The following is a 20,311-nucleotide window of genomic DNA, read 5'->3' on the forward strand; positions in this document are numbered from 1 at the left end:
GTAAATACTTCTAGGTGTCAATATGCCTTGTATTGTGGTTGAAACATCGGTTATCCACATGGTCACGGTCATTAAATAATGTTTGTCAAAGCCGTGATTGGTGTAACGTATTTTGAACACGGAATGTCTCGGTGAGTGAAACTCGGAAAATAACAATTCTACTGGATAGAACTCGCTTGAATTGAATTTTCCTGCGAAAATTTCATGATTTTCGGAATTGGATGTTAGGGAAAACTTGCGAAATCAGAATAACTTCATCTAGGGATAAATATGACTTGTATGGTGAATGAAACTTTGGTAATCCACATGCTCACACTCATTAGAGAATGTTTGTCGAATTCGTGATGCATGTAACGTGTACGGAATACAGTGTGTCATATTGAAGGAAACAATGTAAATTACATGTCTATTGGGTAGAACTCACTTGAAGAGAATTTTACTGCGAAATGTGCCTCATTTTCAAAACTGCCAAGGAGAACACTGTGAAATCTTAGAAAATGCTTCTAAGTGTCAATATGCATTGAATGGTGAGTGAAAGTCCGGTAATCCACATGTTAATAACAGTGTAGTAATGATTTTTCAAACCGTGATTCATGTAGCGCTTTTTGAAATGGAATTTCACCATAATGACACAATTTAAATTAAAATTCTATTGGGTAGAACTAGCTAGAATAGGATTTTTCTGTGAAAATTGCATGATTATCGAATCTGAAATTTGGAGAATGCTTCAAAATGAGAGTAAATATTTCTAGGTGTAAATATGCCTTTATGTTGGAAGAAAGTTCGGTAATCCACATTTTCACAAAATATTAAAGAAGCTTTTTCTAATCCGTGATGCATATACCGTGTTTTTAACATGGAATTTCACGGTGACTGAAACAATGTAAATTACTTCTCTATTGGGTAGAACTCTCTCCAAGAGAATTTTTCTGCAGTAAATGCTTCATTTTTGAAACTGGCGTTTGGAAATCACTGCAAAATCTGAGAAAATACTTGTAAGTATCAATTTTCAATCTATTGTGATGAAAGTTCGTAATCCACATGCAAACAAATCTGTAGTGAATATTTGTCGAATTACTTATGCAAGTAGCATATTCGGAACACGGAATTTCATGGCCAGAGGGTTTATGTAAATTACATTTCTCTTGGTTAGAAAATACTCCAAGAGATTTTTCCTGAGAAATCTGCCTGATTTTCGAAACTGGAATTAGGAAACACTGCGAACTCAGATGAATAGATTCTTGGTGTATTTATGCCTTGTATGGTGGATGAAAGATCGTTAATCCGCATGATAACAACTCTGTAGTGAATATTTGTCGAATCCAAGATACATGAAGCGTGTTGGGAACACAGAATATCACAGTAAGCGAATCTATGTAAAATAGATCTCTCGGGTAGAACTCGTTCCAAGAACTTTTTCTGCGAATTCTGCCTCATTTTCAAAACTGGCATTAGGAAAATCTTTTGAAATATGAGAAAATGCTTCAAAGTGTCAATATGGCTTTTTATGGTGGATGAAAGTTCGGTAATCTTTATGCTAACAAGTCTGAAGTGAATATTTTTCGAAACCGTGATGCATGTATTTTTTTGGATCACGGAATTTCACGATGATGGGTTCTACGTAAATTGCATGTCTATTGGGTAGAACTCGCTCCAAGAGGATTTTTCTGTGAAAACTGCATGATTTAAAAACTGACACTAGGTGAAATATACTAAATCAGAAAATAATTTCTATGTATAAATATGCATTGTAAGGTGGATGAAAGTTCGGTAATACACATGTTCACAACTCATTAAAGAATGTTTGTCGAATCCGTGATGCATGTAACGTGTTCAGAACACGGAATATCACGGTGAGTGAAACAAAGTAAATTACATATCTTTTGGTTAGAACTCGCTCCAAGAACATTTTCCTGTCAAATCTGCCTCATTTTCAAACCTGGCATTTAAACTAATCTGTGAAATCTGAGAAAAGTATTCAAAGGGTCAGTAAGCAATCTATGGTCAATGAAAGTGATGTATTCCACTTGCTAACAACCCTGTAGTGAAAATTTTTGAATCCGAGATGCATGAAGCGTGTTCGGAACACGGAATTTCATGTTGTGCGAATCCATGTAAATTAAATGTCTATTGTTTTGAACCCGCTCCAAGAGGTTTTTGCCTTGAAATCTGCCTCAGTTTCGAAACTGTCCTTTGTAAATCTCTGTGAAATCAGAGAAAATATTTCTAAGCATCAATATGCCTTGTATTGTGATGAAAGTCCTGTAATCCACATGCAAACAACTCTGTAGTGTATATTTGTCGAATCCTATCTGCATGTAGCGTGTGCGAAACATGGAATTTCACAGCGGGAGAATCTATGTAATTTACATATCTATTGGGTAGAACACGCTCCAAAAGTTTTTTCCTAAGAAAATGCCTGATATTGAAACTGCTATTAGGAAAAAGCTGCAAACTCAGAGTTAATGTTTCTAGGTGTAAATATGCCTTGTATGGTGGATGAAAGTTCTGTAATACACATGTACACAACTCATTAAAAATGTTTCTCAAATCCGTAATGTTTGTAGTGTGTTCAGTACACGGAATGTCACGTTAATGGAAACTATGTAAATTACATATCTATTGGTGAGAAACCGCTCCAGGAGCATTTTAGTGTAAAATCTACCTCTGTTTGGAAACTGGTGTTATGAAAACACTGCAAAATCTGAGCAAAATTTTAAGGTGACAATATGTCTTCAATGGTTTATTAAAGATGTGTAATTCACATTCTAACAACTCAGCAGTGAATATTTGTTGAATCCATGGTGCATGTAACTTTTTCGGAACACGGGATGTTACGGTGACGGTATCTATGAAAATGGGGTGTCTATTGGATCGAACATGCAGCAAGAGAATTTTTCTGCGAAAACTGCCTGATTTTCGTAACTGAATTTAGGAAAAATCTGCGAAATCTAAGTAAATGTTTCTAGGTGTGAATATGCCTTGTATTGTGGTTGAAACATCAGTAATCCACATGGTCACGGTCATTAAACAATGTTTGTCAAAGCCGTGATTAATGTAACGTTTTTTGAACACGGAATGTCTCGGTGAGTGAAACTCGGAAAATAACAATTCTACTGGATAGAACTCGCTTGAATTGAATTTTTCTGCGAAAATTTCATGATTTTCGGAAGTGGATGTTAGGGAAAACCTGCGAAATCAGAATAACTACATCTAGGGATAAATATGCCTTGTATGGTGAATGAAATTTTGGTAATCCACATGCTCACACTCATTAGAGAATGTTTGTCGAATTCGTGATGCATGTAACGTGTACGGAATACAGTGTGTCATATTGAAGGAAACAATGTAAATTACATGTCTATTGGGTAGAACTCGCTTGAAGAGGATTATTCTGCAAAATGTGCCTCATTTTCAAAACTGCCATTAGGAGAACCCTGTGAAATCTGAGAAAATGCTTCTAAGTGTCAATATGCATTAAATAGTGAATGAAAGTCCGGTAATCCACATGTTAATAACAGTGTAGTAATGATTTTTCAAACCGTGATTCATGTAGCGCTTTTTGAAATGGAATTTCACCGTAATGACACAATTTAAATTAAAATTCTATTGAGTAGAACTAGCTAGAATAGAATTTTTCTGCGAAAATTGCATGATTATCGAATCTGAAATTTGGAGAATGCTTCAAAATGAGAGTAAATATTTCTAGGTGTAAATATTCCTTTATGTTGGAAGAAAGTTCGTAATCCACAATTTCACAACATATTAAAGAATTTTTTCTAATCCGTGATGCATATACTGTGTTTGGAACGTGGAATTTCACGGTGACTGGAACAATGTAAATTACTTCTCTATTGGGTAGAACACGCTCCAAGAGAATTTTTCTGTGAAAACTGCATTATTTTTTAAACTGGCGTTTGGAAAACACAGCAAAATCTGAGAAAATACTTCTAAGTATCAATATTCAAACTATTGTGATGAAAGTTCGGTAATCCACATGCTAACAAATCTGTAGTGAATATTTTTCGAATTAATTATGCAAGTAGCATGTTCGGAACACGGAATTTCATGGCCAGAGAGTTTATGTAAATTACATTTCCCTTGGTTAGAAAACACTCCAAGAGATTTTTCCTGAGAAATCTGCCTGATTTTCGAAACTGGAATTAGGAAACACTGCGAACTCAGATGAATAGATTCTCGGTGTATTTATGCCTTGTATGGTGGATGAAATATCATTAATCCGCATGCTAACAACTCAGTAGTGAATATTTGTCGAATCCGAGATACATGAAGCGTGTTGGGAACACAGAATATCACAGTAAGCGAATCTATGTAAAATAGATCTCTCGGGTAGAACTCGTTCCAAGAACTTTTTCTGCGAATTCTGTCTCATTTTCAAAACTGGCATTAGGAAAATCTTTTGAAATATGAGAAAATGCTTCAAAGTGTCAATATGGCTTTTATGGTGGATGAAAGTTCGGTAATCTTTATGCTAACAAGTCTGAAGTGAATATTTTTCGAAACCGTGATGCATGTATTTTTTTGGATCACGGAATTTCACGATGACGGGTTCTACGTAAATTGCATGTCTATTGGGTAGAACTCGCTCCAAGAGGATTTTTCTGTGAAAACTGCATGATTTAAAAACTGACACTACGAGAAATATACAAAATCAGAAATTAATTTCTATGTATAAATATGCATTGTAAGGTGGATGAAAGTTCGGTAATACACATGTTCACAACTCATTAAAGAATGTTTGTCGAATCCGTGATGCATGTAACGTGTTCAGAACACGGAATATCACGGTGAGTGAAAATAGGTAAATTACATATCTTTTGGTTAGAACTCGCCCCAAGAACATTTTCCTGCCAAATCTGCCTCATTTTCAAACCTGACATTAAAACTACTCTGTGAAATCTGAGAAAAGTCTTCAAAGTGTCAGTAAGCCATGTATGGCGGATGAAAGTGCTGTAATCCACTTGCTAACAACTCTGTAGTGAAAATTTTTGAATCAGAGATGCATGAAGCGTGTTCGGAACACGGAATTTCACGGTGAGCGAATCCATGTAAAGTACATGTCTATTGTTTTGAACACGCTCCAAGAGGTTTTTGCCGTGAAAACTGCCTCAGTTACGAAACTGGCGTTTGGAAAGCTCTGTGAAATCAGAGAAAATGTTTCTAAGCATCAATATGCCTTGTATTGTGATGAAAGTCCTGTAATCCACATGCAAACAACTCTGTAGTGTATTTTTGTTGAATCCTATCTGCATGTAGCGTGGGCGAAACACGGAATTTCACAGCGGGATAATCTATGTAATTTACATATCTATTGCATAAGACACGCTCAAAAAGATTTTTCCTTAGTAAACTGCCTGATTTTTGAAACTGCTATTAGGAAAAAGCTGCAAACTCAGAGTTAATGTTTCTAGGTGTAAATATGCCTTGTATTGTGGATGAAAGATCTGTAATACACATGTACACAACTCATTAAAAATGTTTCTCAAATCCATGATGTATGTAGTTTGTTCGGTACACGGAATGTCACGTTGAAGGAAAATAGGTAAATTACATATCTATTGGTGAGAACCCGCTCCAGGAGCATTTTACTGTAAAATCTACCTCTGTTTGGAAACTGGTGTTATGAAAACACTGCAAAACCTGAGCAAAAGCTTTAAGGTGACAATATGTCTTCAATGGTTTATTAAAGATGTGTAATTCACATTCTAACAACTCAGGAGTGAATATATGTTGAATCCATGGTGCATGTACCTTTTTCGGAACACGGAATGTTACGGTGACGGTATCTATGGAAATGGGATGTGTATTGGATCGAATATGCAGCAAGAGAATTTTTCTGCGAAAACTGCCTGAGTTTCGTAACTGACGTTAGGAAAAATCTGTGAAATTTAAGTAAATATTTCTAGGTGTTAATATGCCTTGTATTGTGGTTGAAACATTGGTAATCCACATGCTCACGGTTAATAAATAATGTTTGTGTAAGCCGTGATTAATGTAACATTTTCGGGACACGGAATGTCTCGGTGAGTGAAACTCGGATAATAAAATTTCTACTGGATAGAACTCGCTTGAATTGATTTTTTCTGCGAAAATTTCATGATTTTCAGAAGTGGATGTTAGGAAAAACCTGCGAAATCAGAATGACAACAACTAGGTGTAAATATGCCTTGTATGGTGAATGAAATTTTGGTAATCGACATGCTCACACTCATTAGAGAATGTTTGTCGAATTCGTGATGCATGTAACGTGTACGGAATACAGAGTGTCATATTGAAGGAAACAATGTAAATTACATGTCTATTGGGTAGAACTCGCTTGAAGAGAATTTTTCTGCGAAATGTGCCTCATTTTCAAAACTGCCATTAGGAGAACACTGTGAAATCTGAGAAAATGCTCCTAAGTGTCAATATGCCTTGAATGGTGAATGAAAGTCCGGTAATCCACATGTTAATAACAGTGTAGTAATTATTTATCTAACCGTAATTCATGTAGCGTTTTTTGAAATGGAATTTCACCGTAATGAAACAATTTAAATTAAAATTCTATTGGGTAGAACTAGCTAGAATAGGATTTTTCTGTGAAAATTGCATGATTATCGAATCTGAAATTTGGAGAATGCTTCAAAATGAGAGTAAATATTTCTAGGTGTAAATATGACTTTATGTGTTAGAAAGTTCTGTAATCCACATTTTCACAAAATATTAAAGAATCTTTTTCTAATCCGTGATGCATATACCGTGTTTGGAACGTGGAATTTCTCGGTGACTGAAACAATGTAAATTATTTCTCTATTGGGTAGAACTCGCTCCAAGAGTATTTTTCTGTGAAAACTGCATTATTTTTTAAACTGGCGTTTGGAAAACGCAGCAAAATCTGAGAAAATACTTCTAAGTATCAATATTCAAACTATTGTGATGAAAGTTCGGTAATCCACAAGCTAACAAATCTGTAGAGAATAATTTTCGAATCCATTATGCGTGTAGCATGTTCAGAACACGGAATTTCATGGCCAGGGATTTTATGTAAATTACATTTCTCATTGTTAGAAATCACTCCAAGAGATTTTTCCTGAGAAATCTGCCTGATTTTCGAAACTGTCGTTAGGAAAATTCTGCGAACTCAGATGAATAGATTCTCGGTATAAATATGCCTTGTATGGTGGATGAAAGTTCGGTAATCTGCATGCTAACAACTCTGTAGTGAATATTTGTCGAATCCGTGATGCATGTAGCTTTTTCTGAACAGGGAATTGCACGATGACAGGTTCTATGTAAATTGAATATCTATTGGGTAGAACTCGCTCCAAGAGGATTTTTTGAGAAAACTGCATGATTTAAAAACTGACATTAGGTGAAATTTACTAAATCAGGAAAAACATTCTATGTATAAATATGCATTGTAAGGTGGATGAAAGTACGGTAATACACATGTTCACAACTCATTAAAGAATGTTTTTCGAATCCGTGATGCATGTAACTTGTTCAGAACACGGAATGTCAAGGTGAGTGAACCTAGGTGTATTACATATCTTTTGGTTAGAACTCGCTCCAAGAGCATTTTCCTGACAAATCTGCCTCATTTTCAAACCTGGCATTTAAACTAATCTGTGAAATCTGAGAAAAGTATACAAAGAGTCAGTAAGCAATCTATGGTCAATGAAAGTGATGTATTCCACTTGCTAAAAACTCTGTAGTGAAAATTTTTGAATCCGAGATGCATGAAGCGTGTTCGGAACACGGAATTTCATGGTGTGCGAATCCATGTAAATTAAATGTCTATTGTTTTGAACCCGCTCCAAGAGGTTTTTGCCTTGAAATCTGCCTCAGTTTCGAAACTGTCATTTGGAAAGCTCTGTGAAATCAGAGAAAATGCTTCTAAGCATCAATATGCCTTGTATTGTGATGAAAGTCCTGTAATCCACATGCAAACAACTCTGTAGTGTATTTTTGTCGAATCCTATCTGCATGTAGCGTGTGCGAAACACGGAATTTCACAGCGGGAGAATTTATGTAATTTAAATATCTATTGGGTAGAACACGCTCCAACAGTTTTTTTTCCTTAGGAAACTGCCTGATTTTGAAACTGCTATTAGGAAAAAGCTGCAAACTCAGAGTTAATGTTTCTAGGTGTAAATATGCCTTGTATGGTGGATGAAAGATCTGTAATACACATGTACACAACTCATTAAAAATGTTTCTCAAATCCGTGATGAATGTAGTGTATTCAGTACACGGAATGTCACGTTGATGGAAACTATGTAAATTACATATCTATTGGTGAGAAACCGCTCCAGGAGCATTTTACTGTAAAATCTACCTCTGTTTGGAAACTGGTGTTATGAAAATCCTGCAAAATCTGAGCAAAATTTTAAGGTGACAATATGTCTTCAATGATTTATTAAAGATGTGTAATTCACATTCTAACAACTCAGCAGTGAATATTTGTTGAATCCATGGTGCATGTAAGTTTTTCGGAACACGGGATGTTACGGTGATGGTATCTATGAAAATGGGATGTCTATTGGATCGAACATGCAGCAAGAGAATTTTTCTGCGAAAACTGCCTGATTTTCGTAACTGAATTTAGGAAAAATCTGCGAAATCTAAGTAAATACTTCTAGGTGTCAATATGCCTTGTAATGTGGTTGAAACATCGGTTATCCACATGGTCACGGTCATTAAATAATGTTTGTCAAAGCCGTGATTGGTGTAACGTATTTTGAACACGGAATGTCTCGGTGAGTGAAACTCGGAAAATAACAATTCTACTGGATAGAACTCGCTTGAATTGAATTTTCCTGCGAAAATTTCATGATTTTCGGAATTGGATGTTAGGGAAAACTTGCGAAATCAGAATAACTTCATCTAGGGATAAATATGACTTGTATGGTGAATGAAACTTTGGTAATCCACATGCTCACACTCATTAGAGAATGTTTGTCGAATTCGTGATGCATGTAACGTGTACGGAATACAGTGTGTCATATTGAAGGAAACAATGTAAATTACATGTCTATTGGGTAGAACTCACTTGAAGAGAATTTTACTGCGAAATGTGCCTCATTTTCAAAACTGCCAAGGAGAACACTGTGAAATCTTAGAAAATGCTTCTAAGTGTCAATATGCATTGAATGGTGAGTGAAAGTCCGGTAATCCACATGTTAATAACAGTGTAGTAATGATTTTTCAAACCGTGATTCATGTAGCGCTTTTTGAAATGGAATTTCACCATAATGACACAATTTAAATTAAAATTCTATTGGGTAGAACTAGCTAGAATAGGATTTTTCTGTGAAAATTGCATGATTATCGAATCTGAAATTTGGAGAATGCTTCAAAATGAGAGTAAATATTTCTAGGTGTAAATATGCCTTTATGTTGGAAGAAAGTTCGGTAATCCACATTTTCACAAAATATTAAAGAAGCTTTTTCTAATCCGTGATGCATATACCGTGTTTTTAACATGGAATTTCACGGTGACTGAAACAATGTAAATTACTTCTCTATTGGGTAGAACTCTCTCCAAGAGAATTTTTCTGCAGTAAATGCTTCATTTTTGAAACTGGCGTTTGGAAATCACTGCAAAATCTGAGAAAATACTTGTAAGTATCAATTTTCAATCTATTGTGATGAAAGTTCGGTAATCCACATGCAAACAAATCTGTAGTGAATATTTGTCGAATTACTTATGCAAGTAGCATATTCGGAACACGGAATTTCATGGCCAGAGGGTTTATGTAAATTACATTTCTCTTGGTTAGAAAATACTCCAAGAGATTTTTCCTGAGAAATCTGCCTGATTTTCGAAACTGGAATTAGGAAACACTGCGAACTCAGATGAATAGATTCTTGGTGTATTTATGCCTTGTATGGTGGATGAAAGATCGTTAATCCGCATGATAACAACTCTGTAGTGAATATTTGTCGAATCCAAGATACATGAAGCGTGTTGGGAACACAGAATATCACAGTAAGCGAATCTATGTAAAATAGATCTCTCGGGTAGAACTCGTTCCAAGAACTTTTTCTGCGAATTCTGCCTCATTTTCAAAACTGGCATTAGGAAAATCTTTTGAAATATGAGAAAATGCTTCAAAGTGTCAATATGGCTTTTTATGGTGGATGAAAGTTCGGTAATCTTTATGCTAACAAGTCTGAAGTGAATATTTTTCGAAACCGTGATGCATGTATTTTTTTGGATCACGGAATTTCACGATGATGGGTTCTACGTAAATTGCATGTCTATTGGGTAGAACTCGCTCCAAGAGGATTTTTCTGTGAAAACTGCATGATTTAAAAACTGACACTAGGTGAAATATACTAAATCAGAAAATAATTTCTATGTATAAATATGCATTGTAAGGTGGATGAAAGTTCGGTAATACACATGTTCACAACTCATTAAAGAATGTTTGTCGAATCCGTGATGCATGTAACGTGTTCAGAACACGGAATATCACGGTGAGTGAAACAAAGTAAATTACATATCTTTTGGTTAGAACTCGCCCCAAGAGCATTTTCCTGCCAAATCTGCCTCATTTTCAAACCTGACATTAAAACTACTCTGTGAAATCTGAGAAAAGTCTTCAAAGTGTCAGTAAGCCATGTATGGCGGATGAAAGTGCTGTAATCCACTTGCTAACAACTCTGTAGTGAAAATTTTTGAATCCGAGATGCATGAAGCGTGTTCGGAACACGGAATTTCACGGTGAGCGAATCCATGTAAATTACATGTCTATTGTTTTGAACACGATCCAAGAGGTTTTTGCCGTGAAAACAGCCTCAGTTTCGAAACTGGCGTTTGGAAAGCTCTGTGAAATCAGAGAAAATGTTTCTAAGCATCAATATGCCTTGTATTGTGATGAAAGTCCTGTAATCCACATGCAAACAACTCTGTAGTGTATTTTTGTTGAATCCTATCTCAATGTAGCGTGGGCGAAACACGGAATTTCACAGCGGGATAATCTATGTAATTTACATATCTATTGCGTAAGACACGCTCAAAAAGTTTTTTCCTTAGTAAACTGCCTGATTTTTGAAACTGCTATTAGTAAAAAGCTGCAAACTCAGAGTTAATGTTTCTAGGTGTAAATATGCCTTGTACGGTGGATGAAAGTTCTGTAATACACATGTAAAGAACTCATTAAAAATGTTTCTCAAATCCATGATGTATGAAGTTTGTTCGGTACACGGAATGTCACGTTGAAGGAAAATAGGTAAATTACATATCTATTGGTGAGAACACGCTCCAGGAGCATTTTACTGTAAAATCTACCTCTGTTTGGAAACTGGTGTTATGAAAACACTGCAAAACCTGAGCAAAAGCTTTAAGGTGACAATATGTCTTCAATGGTTTATTAAAGATGTGTAATTCACATTCTAACAACTCAGGAGTGAATATATGTTGAATCCATGGTGCATGTACCTTTTTCGGAACACGGAATGTTACGGTGACGGTATCTATGGAAATGGGATGTGTATTGGATCGAATATGCAGCAAGAGAATTTTTCTGCGAAAACTGCCTGAGTTTCGTAACTGACGTTAGGAAAAATCTGTGAAATTTAAGTAAATATTTCTAGGTGTAAATATGCCTTGTATTGTGGTTGAAACATTGGTAATCCACATGCTCACGGTTAATAAATAATGTTTGTCGAAGCCGTGATTAATATAACATTTTCGGAACACGGAATGTCTCGGTGAGTGAAACTCAGATAATAACATTTCTACTGGATAGAACTCGCTTGAATTGAATTTTTCTGCGAAAATTTCATGATTTTCGGAAGTGGATGTTAGGAAAAAACTGCGAAATCAGAATAACAACAACTAGGTGTAAATATGCCTTGTATGGTGAATGAAATTTTGGTAATCCACATGCTCACACTCATTAGAGAATGTTTGTCGAATTCGTGATGCATGTAACGTGTACGGAATACAGTGTGTCATATTGAAGGAAACAATGTAAATTACATGTCTATTGGGTAGAACTCGCTTGAAGAGAATTTTTCTGCGAAAGGTGCCTCATTTTCAAAACTGCCATTAGGAGAACACTGTGAAATCTGAGAAAATGCTCCTAAGTGTCAATATGCCTTGAATGGTGAATGAAAGTCTGGTAATCCACATGTTAATAACAGTGTAGTAATTATTTATCTAACCGTGATTCATGTAGCGCTTTTGGAAAACGGAATTTCACCGTAATGAAACAATTTAAATTAAAATTCTATTGGGTAGAACTAGCTAGAATAGAATTTTTCTGCGAAAATTGCATGATTATCGAATCTGAAATTTGGAGAATGCTTCAAAATTAGAGTAAATATTTCTAGGTGTAAATATGCCTTTATGTTGGAAGAAAGTTCTGTAATCCACATTTTCACAACATATTAAAGGATCTTTTTCTAATCCGTGATGCATATACCGTGTTTTTAACATGGAATTTCAAGGTGACTGAAACAATGTAAATTACTTCCCTATTGGGTAGAACTCTCTCCAAGAGAATTTTTCTGCAGTAAATGCTTCATTTTTGAAACTGGCATTTGGAAAACACTGCAAAATCTGAGAAAATACTTCTAAGTATCAATTTTCAATCTATTGTGATGAAAGTTCGGTAATCCACATGCTAACAACTCTGTAGTGAATATTTTTCGAATTAATTATGCAAGTAGCATGTTCGGAACACGGAATTTCATGGCCAGAGAGTTTATGTAAATTACATTTCTCTTGGTTAGAAAACACTCCAAGAGATTTTCCCTGAGAAATCTGCCTGATTTTCGAAACTGAAATTAGGAAACTCTGCGAACTCAGATGAATAGATTCTCGGTGTATTTATGCCTTGTATGGCGGATGAAAGATCGTTAATCCGCATGCTAACAACTCTGTAGTGAATATTTGTCGAATCCGAGATACATGAAGCGTGTTCTGAACACAGAATATCACAGTAAGCGAATCTATGTAAAATAGATCTCTCGGGTAGAACTCGTTCCAAGAGCTTTTTCTATGAATTCTGCCTCATTTTCAAAATTGGCATTAGGAAAATATTTTGAAATATGAAAAAATGCTTCAAATGTCAATATGGCTTTTATGGTGTATGAAAGTTCGGTAATCTTTATGCTAACAAGTCTGAAGTGAATATTTTTCGAAACCGTGATGCATGTATATTTTTCAGATCACGGAATTTCACGATGACGGGTTCTACATAAATTGCATGTGTATTGGGTAGAACTCGCTCCAAGAGTATTTTTCTGTGAAAACTGCATGATTTAAAAACTGACACTAGGAGAAATATACTAAATCAGAAAATAATTTCTATGTATAAATATGCATTGTAAGGTGGATGATAGTTCGGTAATACACATGTTCACAACTCATTAAAGAATGTTTGTCGAATCCGTGATGCATGTAACTTTTTCATAACACGAAATATCACGGTGAGTGAAACTAGGTAAATTACATATCTTTTGGTTAGAACTCGCTCCAAGAGCATTTTCCTGCCAAATCTGCCTCATTTTCAAACCTGACATTAAAACTACTCTGTGAAATCTGAGAAAAGTCTTCAAAGTGTCAGTAAGCCATGTTTGGCGGATGAAAGTGCTGTAATCCACTTGCTAACAACTGTGTAGTGAAAATTTTTGAATCTGAGATGCATGAAGCGTGTTCGGAACACGGAATTTCACGGTGAGCGAATCCATGTAAATTACATGTCTATTGTTTTGAACACGCTCCAAGAGGTTTTTGCCGTGAAAACTGCCTCAGTTTCGAAACTGGCGTTTGGAAAGCTCTGTGAAATCAGAGAAAATGTTTCTAAGCATCAATATGCCTTGTATTGTGATGAAAGTCCTGTAATCCACATGCAAACAACTCTGTAGTGTATTTTGTTCGAATCCTATCTGCATGTAGTGTGGGCGAATCACGGAATTTCACAGCGGGATAATCTATGTAATTTACATATCTATTGCGTAAGATATGCTCAAAAAGTTTTTCCTTAGTAAACTGCCTGATTTTGAAACTGCTATTAGGAAAAAGCTATAAACTAAGAGTTAATGTTTCTAGGTGTAAATATGCCTTGTACGGTGGATGAAAGGTCTGTAATACACATGTACACAACTCATTAAAAATGTTTCTCAAATCCGTGATGTATGTAGTTTGTTCGGTACACGGAATGTCACGTTGAAGGAAAATAGGTAAATTACATATCTATTGGTGAGAACCCGCTCCAGGAGCATTTTACTGTAAAATCTACCTCTGTTTGGAAACTGGTGTTATGAAAACACTGCAAAACCTGAGCAAAAGCTTTAAGGTGACAATATGTCTTCAATGGTTTATTAAAGATGTGTAATTCACATTCTAACAACTCAGGAGTGAATATTTGTTGAATCCATGGTGCATGTACATTTTTCGGAACACGGAATGTTACGGTGACGGTATCTATGTAAATGAGATGTCTATTGGATCGAACATGCAGCAAGAGAATTTTTCTGCGAAAACTGCCTGATTTTCTTAACTGACGTTAGGAAAAATCTGCGAATTCTAAGTAAATATTTCTAGGTGTAAATATGCCTTGTATTGTGGTTGAAACATCGGTAATCCACATGCTCACGGTCTTTAAATAATGATTGTCAAAGCCGTGATTAATGTAAAGTTTTCGGAACACGGAATATCTCGGTGAGTGAACTCGGATAATAACAATTCTTCCGGATAGAACTCGCTTGAATTGAATATTTCTGCGAAAATTTCATGATTTTCGGAAGTGGATATTAGGGAAAACCTGCTAAATCAGATAACTACATCTAGGGATAAATATGCCTTGTATGGTGAATGAAATTTCGGTAATACAGATGCTCACACTCATTAGAGAATGTCGTATTCGTGCTGCATGTAACGTGTACGAAATACAGAGTGTCATATAGAAGGAAACAATGTAAATTACATGTGTATTGGGTAGAACTCGCTTGAAGAGAATTTTTCTGCAAAATGTGATTCATTTTTAAAACTGCCATTATGAGAACCCTGTGAAATCTGAGAAAATGCTTCTAAGTGTCAATATGCCTTGAATGGTGAATGAAAGTCCGGTAATCCACAGGTTAATAACAGGGTAGTAATTATTTTTCAAACCGTGATTCATTTAGCGCTTTTGGAAATGGAATTTCACCGTAATGACACAATTTAAATTACAATTCTATTGGGTAGAACCCGCTAGAATAGAATTTTTCTGCGAAGATTGCATGATTATCGAATCTGAATTTTGGAGAAAGCTTCAAAATGAGAGTAAGTATTTCTAGGTGTAAATATGCCTTTATGTTGGAAGAAAGTTCGGTAATCCACATTTCCACAACATATTAAAGAATCTTTTTCTAATCCGTGATGCATATACCGTGTTTGGAACGTGGAATTTCACGGTGACTGAAACAATGTAAACTACTTCTCTATTGGGTAGAACTCGCTCCATGAGTATTTTTCTGCGAAAAATTCTTCATTATTGAAACTGGCGTTTGGAAAACACTGCAAAATCTGAGAAAATACATCTAAGTATCAATATTCAATCTATTGTGATGAAAGTTCGGTAATCCACATGCTAACAAATCTTTAGTGAGTATTTGTCGAATCCATTATGCATGTAGCATTTTCAGAACACGGAATTTCATTGCCAGGGAGTTTATGTTAATTACATTTCTCTTGGTTAGAAATCACTCCAAGAGATTTTTCCTGAGAAATCTGCCCGATTTTTGAAACTGCCATTAGGAAAACACTGCGAAATCAGATGAATAGATTCTCGGTGTACATATGTCTTGTAGGGTGGATGAAAGATCGGTAATCCGCATGCTAACAACCCTGTAGTGAATATTTGTCGAATCCGAGATACATGAAGCGTGTTTGGAACACAGAATATCACGGTGGGCGAATCTATGTAAAATATATATCTCTTGGGTAGAACTCACTCCAAGAGTTTTTCTGCGAATTCTGCCTCATTTTCAAAACTGGCATTAGGAAAAACTTTCGAAAGATGAGAAAATGATTCAAAGTGTCAATATGGCTTTTATGGTGGATGAAAATCCGGTAAATCTTATGCTAACAACTCTGTAGTGAATATTTGTCGAATCCGTGATGCATGTAGCTTTTTCAAAACACAGAATTTCACGATGACGGGTTCTATGTAAATTGCATGTCTATTCTGTAGAACTGGCTCCAAGAGGATTTTTCTGCAAAAACTGCATGATTAAATACTAACATTAGGAGAAATCTACTAAATCAAATGAAACTTTCTGTGTATAGATATGCATTGTATGGTGGATGAAAGCTCGGTAATACACATGTTCACAACTCATTAAAGAATGTTTGTCGAATCAGTGATGCATATAACGTGTTCAGAACACGGAATGTCACGTTGAAGGAAACTATGTAAATTACATATCTATTGGTGAGAACCCGCTCCAGAAGCATTTTACTGTAAAATCTACCTCTGTTTGGAAACTGGTGTTATGAAAACACTGCAAAACCTGAGCAAAAGCTTTAAGGTGACAATATGTATTCAATGGTTTATTAAAATGTGTAATTCACATTCTAACAACTCAGGAGTGAATATTAGTTGATTCATGGTGCATGTACCTTTTTCGGAACACGGAATATTACGGTGACGGTATCTATGAAAATGGGATGTCTATTGGATCGTACATGCAGCAAGAGAATTTTTCTGCGAAAACTGCCTGATTTTCATAACTGACGTTAGGAAAAATCTGCGAAAACTAAGTAAATATTTCTAGGAGTAAATATGCCATGTATTGTGGATGAAACATCGGTAATCCATATGCTCACTGTTATTAAATAATGTTTGTCGAAGCCGTGATTAACGTAACGATTTCGGAACACGGAATGTCTCGGTGAGTGAAACTCGGAAAATAAAAATTCTACTGGATAGAACTCGCCTGAATTGAATTTTTCTGCGAAAATTTCATGATTTTCGGAAGTGGATGTTAGGGAAAACCTGCAAAATCTGAATAACTACATCTAGGGATAAATATGCCTTGTATGGTGAATGAAATTTCGGTAATACAGATGCTCACACTCATTATAGAATGTGTGTCAAAATCGTGATGCATGTAACGTGTACGGAATACAGAGTGTCATATTGAAGGAAACAATGTAAATTACACGTCTATTGGGTAGAACTCTCTTGAAGAGAATTTTTCTGTGAAATGTGCCTCATTTTCAAAACTGCCATTATGAGAACCCTGTGAAATCTGAGAAAATGCTTCTAAGTGTCAATATGCCTTGAATGGTGAATTAAAGTCCGGTAATCCTTATGCTAACAACTCTGTAGTGAATATTGTCGAATCGGTGATGCATGTAGCTTTTTCGGAACACGGTATTTTACAATGACGGGTTCTATGTAAATTGCTTGTCTATTGGGTAGAACACATTCCAAGAGGATTTTTCTGCGAAAACTGCATGATTAAAAACTAACATTAGGAGAAATCTACTAAATCAAATGAAATATTCTGTGTATAGATATGCTTTGTAAGGTGGATTAAAGTTCGATTATACACATGTCCACAACTCATTAAAGAATGTTTGTCGAATCCGTGATGCATAAAACGTGTTCAGAACACGGAATGTCACGGAGAGCGAATGTATGTAAAATATATGTCACTTGGGTAGAACTCGCTCCAAGAGCTTTTTCTGTGTATTCTGCCTCATTTTGGAAACTGTCATTTAGAAAAATTTTCGAAATATGAGAAAATGCTTCAAAGTGTCAATATGGCTTTTATGGTGGACGAAAGTCCGGTAATCCTTATGCTAACAACTCTGTAGTGAATATTTGTCGAATCCGAGATGCATGTAGCTTTTTCGGAACACGGAATTTCACGATGAGAGATTCTATGTAAATTGCAAGTCTATTGGCTAGAACTCTCTCCAAGAGGATTTTTCTGCAAAAACTGCATGATTTAAAAACTGACATTAGGGAAATCTACTAAATCAGAAAAAACTTTCTATGTATAAATATGCATTGTAAGGTGGATGAAAGTTCGGTAATACACATGTTCACAACTCATTAAAGGATGTTTTTCGAATCCGTGATGCATGTTACGTGTTCAGATCACGGAAGGTCACGGTGAGTGAAACAAAGTAAATTACATATCTTTTGGTTAGAACTCGCTCCAAGAGCATTTTCCTGCCAATTCTGCCTCATTTTCAAACCTGGCATTAAAACTAACCTGTGAAATCTGAGAAAAGTCTTCAAAGTGTGAGTAAGCCATGTATGGTGGATGAAACTGCTGTAATCCACTTGCTAACAACTCTGTAGTGAATATTTGTCGGATCCGAGATGCATGTAGCGTGTTCGGAACACGGAATTTCACGGTGAGCGAATCCATGTAAATTACATGTCTATTGTTTTGAACCCGCTCCAAGAGTTTTTTGCTGTGAAATCTGCATGTGTTTCGAAACTGGCGTTAGGAAAGCTCTGTGAAATCAGAGAAAATGCTTCTAAGCATCAATATGCCTTGTATTGTAATGAAAGTCCTGTAATCCACATGCAAACAACTCTGTAGTGTATTTTTGTCGAATCCTATCTGCATGTAGCGTGTGCGAAACACGGAATTTCACAGCGGGAGAATCTATGTAATTTACATATCTATTGGGTAGAACACGCTCCAACAGTTTTTTCCTTAGGAAACTGCCTGATTTTCCAAACTATTAGGAAAAAGCTGCAAACTAAGTGTTAATGTTTCTAGGTATAAATATGTCTTGTATGGTGGGTGAAAGTTCTGTAATACACATGTACACAACTCATTAAAAATGTTTCTCAAATCCGTGATGTATGTAGTGTGTTCGGAACACGGAATGTCACGTTGAAGGAAACTATGTAAATTACATATCTATTGGTGAGAAACCGCTCCAGGAGCATTTTACTGTAAAATCTACCTCTGTTTGGAAACTGGTGTTATGAAAACACTGCAAAACCTGAGCAAAAGCTTTAAGGTGACAATATGTCTTCAATGGTTTATTAAAGATGTGTAATTCACATTCTAACAACTCAGGAGTGAATATAGGTTGAATTCATGGTGCATGTACCTTTTTCGGAACACGGAATGTTACGGTGACGGTATCTATGGAAATGGGATGTGTATTGGATCGAATATTCAGCAAGAGAATTTTTCTGCGAAAACTGCCTGATTTTCGTAACTGACGTTAGGAAAAATCTGTGAAATTTAAGTAAATATTTCTAGGTGTAAATATGCCTTGTATTGTGGTTGAAACATTGGTAATCCACATACTCACAGTTAATAAATAATGTTTGTCGAAGCCGTGATTAATGTAACATTTTTGGGACACGGAATGTCTCGGTGAGTGAAACTCGGATAATAAGATTTCTACTGGATAGAACTCGCTTGAATTGAATTTTTCTGCGAAAATTTCATGATTTTCGGAAGTGGATGTTAGGAAAAACCTGCGAAATCAGAATAACAACAACTAGGTGTAAATATGCCTTGTATGGTGAATGAAATTTTGGTAATCCACATGCTCACACTCATTAGAGAATGTTTGTCGAATTCATGATGCATGAAACGTGTACGGAATACAGAGTGTCATATTGAAGGAAACAATGTAAATTACATGTCTATTGGGTAGAACTCGCTTGAAGAGAATTTTTCTGCGAAATGTGCCTCATTTTCAAAACTGCCATTAGGAGAACACTGTGAAATCTGAGAAAATGCTCCTAAGTCTCAATATGCCTTGAATGGTGAATGAAAGTCCAGTAATCCACATGTTAATAACAGTGTAGTAATTATTTATCTAACCGTGATTCATGTAGCGCTTTTGGAAAACGGAATTTCACCGTAATGAAATAATTTAAATTAAAATTCTATTGGGTAGAACTTGCTAGAATAGGATTTTTCTGTGAAAATTGCATGATTATCGAATCTGAAATTTGGAGAATGCTTCAAAATGAGAGTAAATATTTCTAGGTGTAAATATGACTTTATGTGTTAGAAAGTTCTGTAATCCACATTTTCACAAAATATTAAAGAATCTTTTTCTAATCCATGATGCATATACCGTGTTTGGAACGTGGAATTTCACGGTGACTGAAACAATGTAAATTATTTCTCTATTGGGTAGAACTCGCTCCAAGAGAATTTTTCTGTGAAAACTGCATTATTTTTTAAACTGGCGTTTGGAAAACGCAGCAAAATCTGAGAAAATACTTCTAAGTATAAATATTCAAACTATTGTGATGAAACATCGGTAATCCACAAGTTAACAAATCTGTAGAGAATAATTTTCGAATCCATTATG

Source organism: Camelus bactrianus, chromosome 6, assembly GCF_048773025.1.
Source record: "Camelus bactrianus isolate YW-2024 breed Bactrian camel chromosome 6, ASM4877302v1, whole genome shotgun sequence".
Taxonomy (NCBI): domain Eukaryota; kingdom Metazoa; phylum Chordata; class Mammalia; order Artiodactyla; family Camelidae; genus Camelus; species Camelus bactrianus.